Source organism: Caretta caretta, chromosome 9, assembly GCF_965140235.1.
Source record: "Caretta caretta isolate rCarCar2 chromosome 9, rCarCar1.hap1, whole genome shotgun sequence".
NCBI classification, from domain to species: Eukaryota; Metazoa; Chordata; order Testudines; family Cheloniidae; genus Caretta; species Caretta caretta.
In genome coordinates, this window is record NC_134214.1 from 15,971,596 (window position 1) to 15,981,298 (window position 9,703).

A 9,703-nucleotide genomic window follows, 5' to 3' on the forward strand; every position below is an offset into this window, starting at 1 on the left:
ATGATGGGGTCTAAATTAGCTGTTACCACTCAAGAAAGAGATCTTGGAGTCATTATGGATAGTTCTCTGAAAACATCCACTCAATGTGCAGTGGCAGTCAAAAAAGTGAACAGAATGCTGGGAATTATTAAGAAAGGGATGGATAATAAGACAGAAAATATCATATTGCCTGTATACAAATCCATGGTATGCTCACATCTTGAATACTGCATGCAGATGTGGTCACCCCATCTCAAAAAAGAAATATTGGAATTGGAAAAGGTTCAGAAAAGGGCAACAAAAATGATTAGGGGTATGGAGCATTTGCATATGAGGAGAGATTAATAAGACTGGGACTTTTCAGCTTGGAAAAAAGATGACTAAGGGGGGATATGATAGAAGTCTATAAAATCATGACTGGTGTAAAGAAAGTAAATAAGGAAGTGTTATTCACTCCTTCTCATAACACAAGAACTAGGGATCACCAAATGAAATTAATAGGCAGCAGGTTTAAAACAAACAAAGGGAAGTATTTTTTCACACAATGGACAGTCAACCTGTGGAACTCCTTGCCAGAGGATGTTGTGAAAGCCAAGACTATAACAGGGTTCAAAAAAGAAATAGATACATTGATGGAGTCTAGGTTCATCAATGGCTATTAGTCAGGATAGGCAGGAATGGTGTCCCTAGCCTGTGTTTGTCAGAGGGTGGAGATGGATGTCAGGAGAGAGATCACTTGATGATTACCTGTTCCGTTCATTCTCTCTAGGGCACCTGGCATTGGCCACTGTCAGAAGACAGGACACTGGGCTAGATGGACTTTTGGTCTGATCCAGTATGGCCATTCTTATGTTCTTATGCTCTTATACTCAGGATTAATAGGAGCTGCAATAACTCAGTAAAGCGGGGCATGAAGGTAGAACCTCAACCTTAACTTTGAATGTATGCCTTTGATGGATTTCACAATATTAATTTCACTGGATAAGTCTGGGGCTCTTTTGGCACTTAATTGATCTATGGGTTGTCACCATAAGATTGAAAAAGTATATTTATTCTTACGACATTGACTTTCTTTATGAAATATTATCCAAACTCCAATTTAATTAAATTAAAATTAGCAGGCCTTTTATTTTGTTAAATATGCACAGTCTGTCTTCTCTTAGATTACCTCTAATCTCTGCTCTATTAGCAAGTCAATAAAGTGACACATGGAAAATTATACGCTATTGGCTCTATTAGGAATGCAAGTTGCAAGATGACTTCATGGTCTTGAATGACAACATAAGCATGCCAGATGCTCATAGTGCATGACCCCTTTAAAGACTTAGAAAGATCATACACTACTTTAAAATGTAATTTCCTGCATGTAGAGTGAAAAAAGAGAGCCTAACAGCTTAATGTTATTTAGTGCTTCCCATCTAGTGTGAATGTCTTAATAACAAATCATAGCTCTGATCTCCTTTTTGGCTGCATGTTTCCAATACACTCTTTAATGCTTTTCTCATGACCGGAATGGTTAACATTCCATATTTTCTTGCTGTTAAGTGGTAATCAGGGTTGTATTTCATTCCCTGATGAAGAGGGACCTTTGCACAGTAGCGTACAAATAATTTAGTCCTTGGTCTGAGTCATGCTTTGACTTTTACTGAATCTTTTATCTGGAGGTTAAAGCAACCAGGCAAGTCAGTAAAAGAGCAGATAACAGCACAGTGTGAAAACCAAGCAGTGTAACTCCTGCAATGTCCTTTCTGCAGCTTCTGTTCTGCAGTTATGCGGAAGTCAGCACCTTTAGGAGCTCTGCTATCAGCGGCAGGGAGCCGGGGGCAGCGTGGAGGCCTCTGCCTCCACTCATCACTTTCAGGCAGGTCCCTGGGGGTGGTGGATTTCAGTAGCCAGGCCCCCTGCGCACATTGTGGCTTCTCCTTATAGACCTGAACGTCACAGATTTTCTTGGCCCTTTTGTCCACCCCTCCCCCTTGGGAGAGTGTGGGGAATAAACAATGATCCAGGCCTTTGTCTTTAATGAAAGTGTGCCCACAACAAAATACATGTAACTGCATTTTGTACACTCAGTTCTACTCCCTACCTAGATGCCCACATATTTATGCATGTAACACGGTACAAATCTGTTCCCTCCCACAGTGTGTGAGGGATGGAGCTAGATTAGGAAGGGAACCGTTCATGGATTTGTTTTGAGAAACCCAGAGGATGTTATTGTACTGGAGAGGTACTAGTAATTATGGAACAGAATCTATGCAATAGTGACCATAACCTAATGAGAGCAGTGGTTTCTCTTTTTAATTTAGTACTCCTTCTGGGTACCAAAATGATAGCACTGGCGAGATAAAGGCTTGTCTACATGAGAACGTTGCACCAGTTTAACTTAAATTCATTTAAAAAACAATTTAGTTCAATGGGTGCATCAAAATCCTGCACAGACACACATTAAGGTTTGAGTGGCTTATGACAATTTAGCTTGTGACAAGGAAGTGATTTAAGCGAAATCTATATAAACTACTTTTAAAACTGAGATACGTGTCTTTGCAGGGTTTTGTGCCAGTTTGACTAAACTTATTTAAAGCCACTCCTTTAGCAAAAACAGATGCAAGTTTGTGTAGAGACCAGGCCTAAGTCATCAGTTTATTCACAGAATAGTACAGGAGAAACAGTGACATAGCAAGCTTCTCCCATATGCCCCATCAGCATGTCTCTGCCCTGCTTTCAAGAGGCTACTTCTATGGTGGCCTTCCTATCCTTCACTTTTCTAGTTGAGATTGTCACCAAGGGCATAACTTGTGTTAATTTCTATGGTTTTTTTCAGGAATGTGGTTAGCTGTCCATTAGCAATCAGCCTCTTAATTGTAATGCAGGTGGTAACAAGTTTTGGTCACTACAGAGCTCAGTTGGGTTTGAACATTTAGGTCTGTACGCCTGGCAGTTTAAATGGAGCAGCAATAGCTATCAGGATGAGCTAGACAGACTGGAATATAGGCAGGTAAGTGCAATTCTGTAAAGATTCATAGGCTAATGAAGGCACTGAGCTTGAAAAGATGGTACACTATGAGCAGGAGGAGGTTCTAAGGCCCCGATACCTCAGTTTTACACTAGTTTGACTGATTTTCAGTGGTGTAAGTGAGAGAAGAACCAAGCCCCAGTGTGTATGGTTAATCAGACTTCTCATAAGGTGTTTTGATAACTTTCAGCTATATCCATGATCAACACTAGGTGCTGCTATGCTGCTACTCATATGAAATATACGTTAGCAAAGGTTTGAAACAGTATTTGCAGCAGTTTCCACACTCCTGTCTAATGTTATTATCTACATTCTGACTGTTGGTAATCATGCTACTTTAATGCACATTAGCTTAATAAATATTTAGTTTTAGTTTTTGAAGTGTTGCTTTGCATCCCTGTGCATTGCCACTACCTTGAAGACACACACAGGAAACAAGCTAATCAGGATACGCCCCAATGAGTAATAAAATTGAGCTACTCTAAATGTTTCAAATTGTCTTCATTCAAATATTTACTTAAACTCTGCTTCTAGATTTTTTTGTAATCCAAGGGGAACGATATCATTAATGGGATGATTCTTGGAACGGACCGACTGTGCTATCAGGCCATAGAAGTTTGTTTATAGGGGAAAAAACATGAAGAAAAAAAATTGTTTAGCTCCATTGAGTTTTGGGCTTTCTACTCCTACGTGTTTGAGTGGGAGAAAGGACAAATCTCTAGGACATGGACTTTCCCATGACAACAGAAAACGGAAATGACTTTAACCCCATCTCGTGACAGATGATTCATTGTTCAGCCTGCTGCTGTTTTCTAAGCATTAGAACAGTACAGTGGGAGGAAAAGCCAGGCTGTGCAATATCATATTCTTAGCACTTGGGCTTGTGGGAGAAGACAACTTGCTGGCTTCTGTTTTCAAAATTTCACTGTGGAGACTCTTGACTATTCTTTTACTTTACAGAGAAGCCAAACACATGTGAGTGCTTTCTTTTTCTTAGTCACTAGAGGGCGAGTACTAGGACATTTCACGGAGGCTCTCACCTCACTATGAGATGATTGAGATGGTGCTGGTAGAAGATTGGATTTCAAACACCCCTTCAGGCCCGCTTCACCCCCATCCTTTCTAAGCTTTCTTTCTCTTGCCAGTGATAAAGTTCTACTTGCTACTTTTCATTTTGGGATCTTCAAAAAAGCTCAGAACTAATTCCACTTTCCCTCCCACTCGCTATACACACAACGCTTGAGTCTTTTCTGCCTTACATCAGGCTTCAGTGACAGATGGTGTATTTCTCCTGAACACAGATTTCGGACTCCACTGACTGAAGTCTCCCCTTTCATAGGCTCCTTCCTAAGTGGCTGCCACATCAAACTGCTGGTGACATAGTGGAGACTTATTGGTTCACCATCTCTATGGTCCAGATTCCCTATTATGCCCAGTATCTGCTCGAAACAGCAGAGGGTGGGAAGTTTTGCAGAGGAGCTAACTGAAATTCCCTGGTTCTGGGGCTGGAGAGCACTCAAAACTAAGTACACAGTCTGGTAACTACTTCAAGGGGCTATTGGCCAGCCAAGGATTGCCAGAACACAGCATGTCCTACAGTTGACATGCTCCCTATGCTGGGGGCTGCAGAGGAGTAGCATAGGAGTCACATAGAGATATCCAGCAGCTTTCTGGCCCTTTTCCACTGCCAGAGTGGTGCAAAGGGCCCAAACTGAAGAAGAGACTCTAATTCTGAACATTGTTGTTATTGACACAATTGATAGTGCCCAGGAGCATTTGGCAAATAGTAAAATGGCATCACTACTTTTAGCACTACTTCTCTTGAACAGAGACGTTAGCATTGGAGAGATGCTGAAACAGCCGGTTAGTCAATATGATCTAGTTCAGTCAAACTGCGGGATTTGTGAAGAACATCCCAATTTAGAGAATTGTGAGGACCTGACAAAGCTAGGCGATCAGACAACGTGACAAGAGATGAAATTCAGTATAGGCAAGAGTAAAGTATTGCATGTTGGAAGGGACAACTTGAACTACTTGTGCAAGGTCTGAAAAAACAACAAGCCGAGGGTATTATTCTTTGCTCAGGTTTTGGCTGGTATAACTCTTCTGAGTTCGGTGCAATTCATACAAGTTGTAAAACCATCAAGAGTCAGGTTCCTAAATTTATTTGTGGACAGCGCAATTAATAAAAAATAACAATGGCCAGGGTGGTCAGGAAAGCAAACAAAAGGTTTGGTTGTAATAAGAAAGATAGAGAGGCTAATACTAGAAATATTTGTCAACATAAACTGATGGCATACCCTGACTTTAAATATTGTGTTCAGTCTTGGCCAGTGCTTTTACTAAACTTATGCTATCTATTTGTCAGTTCTGCATTAGTTCCCTATCTAGTGTCCCCTATTCCGGAGACTGGATATAGCAACATCAATGGCTAAGGTTTTAACAGCAGCAGCAGCATAAACTCATGTTTAGCGCTACCTACAATTGTTCCTTTGCCTTGTCTCACTTTCTCATAGTTGCTATTTCTTCTCATCATCTTCAAGGCACATTCCAAAGACATGTAGCCTCCTTGCAGACTGAGCACCACTTCTTTGGCTAGGTCTTTATGTCTTTATGGCTGGATGTTCAGTCTATGTCTGTCATTGTCAATCCTATTGTACCATTGAGGTTGTCTATGATCATGTGATTATCCATCGTATAGTGGCATTCCTTGGCCTACATGCTTCATAATTCATTGATCTTCCATCATAATGATATGTCTGGACCAAGAAAGCTGCCAACGCCAAACCAGTGCTGATGGAGGTGGTTACTGTGTTCATTGCTGATCTTGTCTTGCCACTTAATATGGAGCAGCTGATGAAGGCAACAAGAATCAAAAATGGCAATATGACGCTCATCAGCCTTCCTCAGCATTCATCAGTACAACTGATCTCGCAGACTCTGGCTGCTGCCTTTCCCTGTTCTTTCCTGGACAAAGCGGGTGCCACCTTCCACTGCTGACACCACAGAGCTGATAATGGGTGTGGAAATCATGCCTGTTCTAAACGGGCTGCCTGAGTCGACCACCAGGATACTATGTCTTTCTTATACATACCTGCTGCAAGTCAAGAATAAACTCAGAAGTCTGGTGGTTAAGCTAGAGAGGACCTAAGGTCACAATCAACTTTTCTTAACAGAGCCAGCTACCAATATTATCACGTAGACTTATGTTAACTTGATAGGTCCACAGAAATCAAAGGGCATTCAGATTAAGCTCTCAAATCTTTTATAAGCACATCAGCAAGCATCCTAGTTTAGAAGCAAAGAAATTATTTTATAAAATATTATTCTTTTTAGAGCACTTTAAATGGCCAAAATGTCTTTATAATACTAATACCTAGCTCTTGTGTAGTGATTTTCATCAGTAGATCTCAAAGCACTTTACAAAGGAGGTGACTATGATTATAGAAAATGGGAACACAAACAGTTCATTGTGCATTGGCACTGGAATCCCCATACACCTCTTTAGGTGAAAGGAGATATTACCTGGAGGGATTTCTTTGTGTTGTGTGATAGTGATAATAGCTAGTTAACAACACAGAATCAGAGAAATAAGAGCTAAGTGATTTTTGTGTGTGTGCTGTGAAGTTATGAGGCTACCTCGTGGTACAGGCTTTTACTACTAACATGCTGGAATAATAAATGATCAACGGTAATCAATCATCCATTATTGCTGAGCCTAGAGACCTTCTAGGCAAGGTTGAGAGCTTCCTAACAAAGCCTGAGCCTGCTGTCCTTTGATCCCTATTTCCTTTAGGATCCCTTTGCAAGGGTGTGACGGGTTAGGTCACTGAGACCCCCTTGGGACTGCCACCTGATGTGCTGAGACTACCTCTGAGCCCGTTCTCCCTGGCAGCTTGGGATCAGTACCTTGCCTTGTTGAGCCAGACACACTAGACTGCTACAAACACAGGCCCAGGTCCGAACCATGTCCCCCAAAAGCTGCAGGCTTAACTGAAAACAGCTTAAAAAGTGCTCCTGTCTCCAACACCCAGATACCCAGTTCCCAATGGGCTCCAAACCCCAAATAAATCCATTTTACTCTGTATAAAGCTTATACAGAAATTGTTCACCCTCTATAACACTGATAGAGAGATATGCACAGCTGTTTGCTCCCCCAGGAATTAATTACTTGCTCTGGGTTAATTAATAAGTAAAAAGTGATTTTATTAAATCTAAAAAGTAGGATTTAAGTGGTTCCAAGTAATAACAGGCAGAACGAAGTAAGTTACCAAGCAAAATAAAATAAAACACACAAGTCTAAGCCTAATACAGTAGGAAACTAAATGCAGATAAATCTCACCCTCAGAGATGTTCCAATAAACTTCTTTTACAGACTAGATTTCCTCTTAGTCTGGGTCCAGCAATCACTCACATCCCCGTAGTTACTGACCTTTGTTCCAGTTTCTTTCAGGCATCTCTTTGGGGTGGAGAGGCTATCTTCTGAGCCAACTGAAAACCAAAATGGAGGGGTTTCCCAGGGTCTTTTATAGTCTTTCTCTTGTGCAACATCACAGCTACAAGATGGGGTCTTTAGCTACCTGGGCAAGTCACATGTCTACGAATGATTCTGCTTTTTGCAGGCCAATGCCATTGTTTACATGTTAGTTTGAATGTTCCCAGGAAAGCTCAGATGTGGGCTGGCATCTTTAAAGTCCATTGTTAGTTAAGTACTCCCAATTACTTGAATAACCCCTTCACACTATGTTGACCAAATCTGTCTTATGTGCTTTCTACAGCAAACACTTTAAATACAAGCATAGAGCCAAAGCTCATAACTTCAATATAAAAATGATGCATGCATACAAATAGGATGAATATATTCAGTAGATCATAACCTTTGCAAAGATATGTTACATGGCATATCTAGCCTAAAACATATTCCAGTTATGTCATATTTATACTCATATGCATATTTCTATAAAGCATTATGTGGTGCAACGTCACAAAGGGGACTGGACTAACTCAAGGAGAACAGGGGTTTAAAAAGCCTGCTCATAAGAGACCAGAGGAGTTAGTGAACAGAAGCAGGAAATAGGGGAGTTTTGTGAGGGAGAGATAGAGAGGGAGCATGACAGCTAGGTACACCTAACAAACATTTGCTAAATGTCAGTCACTAGACACCCCACCACCCTCAAAGAACAAAACAACTAGAAACAAAACCAAACAACAGAAACAAAACTTTCGCAAGAATAAAAACAATGCAGGCAGAAGTCCAGCAGCAGAGTGGGGGCTACCCAGTTTATTGCACTGAATGCAGCACATATGATTACCTGCCTTGTGGGCAGGTGGTGTATGAGTCCATTCAGTGCAAGCAACTCCTGGCCATTAGAGACTGAGTATGGGCTCTTGAGACCAGAGCGACTGAACTGGAGGAGCTAAGGCAGACAGAGAGGTACATAGAGGAGACCTTCCAGGACACAGCAGAGTAGTCCTACCCCCAGTCTGACAGACCTCTGTGCTGTGGGGGAGGGTGAAAGTCTCGGGGAAAAACATCAAGAGGAAGCAGAGGGAACCAGTCCCATAGTTGGGTCCCTCCCTCCAGATGATGTCCTGGTACCCTCTCACACTGAGGATACCAGTCATGACCCATGGGTCTTGAATGTGGGTGAACAGCATTCATGGGAGCAGCCACCCTCCAAATCTCCACCTGGCAGCTTGCTGGCAACTGCTTACCTAGGATCCATGAAACCCAGCCCCAGTTTGAGGCTCTGCCCTTGAAGTCCTATTGGTAGAGTCCCAAAGCAACTGATTGGCCTGCTGGCCCTACTTAAGCCAGCAGCAGGAGCAGGAAGCACAAGACCCACAGTCCAGGACAGGGAGGAGCCCAGTTGTTTGTACAACTTCCTGTTCCTGCTACTGCTCCACTGGCTTGATTTTGTGGCATTATGGGGAAGCTAAATTAATTATTTGCATTTGTTTTCACTGCAGAGGATGTGAGAGAGTTTACCACGCTTGAACCATTCTTTTTAGATGACAAATCTGAGGAACTGTCCCAAACTGAGGTGTCGATACAACGGGCTTTGGAACAAATTAATAAATTAAACACTAATAAGTCACAAGGACCAGATAGTATTCAGCCCAGTGTTCTGAAGGAACTCAACTATGAAACTGCAGAACTACTAACTGTGGTATGTAAACTATCTTTAAATCAGCTTCCATACCAGATTACTGGCAGATAGCTAATATGATGCCAATATTTATAGAAAGGGCTCCAGAAGTGATCCTGGTAGTTACTGGCTGGTAAGCCTAACGTCAGTACCAGGCAAATTGGTTGAAACTATAGTAGAGAAGAAAATTATCAGACAGATAGATGAACACAGCTTTTGTAAAGATAAATAATGCCTCACCAATCTATTAGAATTCTTTGAGGGAATCAACAAGCAGATGGACCAGGTTGATCCAGTGGATATGCTGTACTAGGCCTTTCAGAAAGCTTTGACAGGGTCTCTCACCAAAGGCTCTGAAGAAAGGTAAGGAGTCATTGGATAAGAGGGAAGTTTCTCTCATGGATCAGTAACTGGTTGAAAGATAAGAAACAAAGGCTAGGAATAAATGGTCGGTTTTCAGAATGGAAAGAGGTAAGTCGCGGGGTCCCCCAAGGATTTGTACTGGGACCAGCACTATTCAACATATTCATAAATGATCTGGGAAAAGTGGTAAACAGTGAGG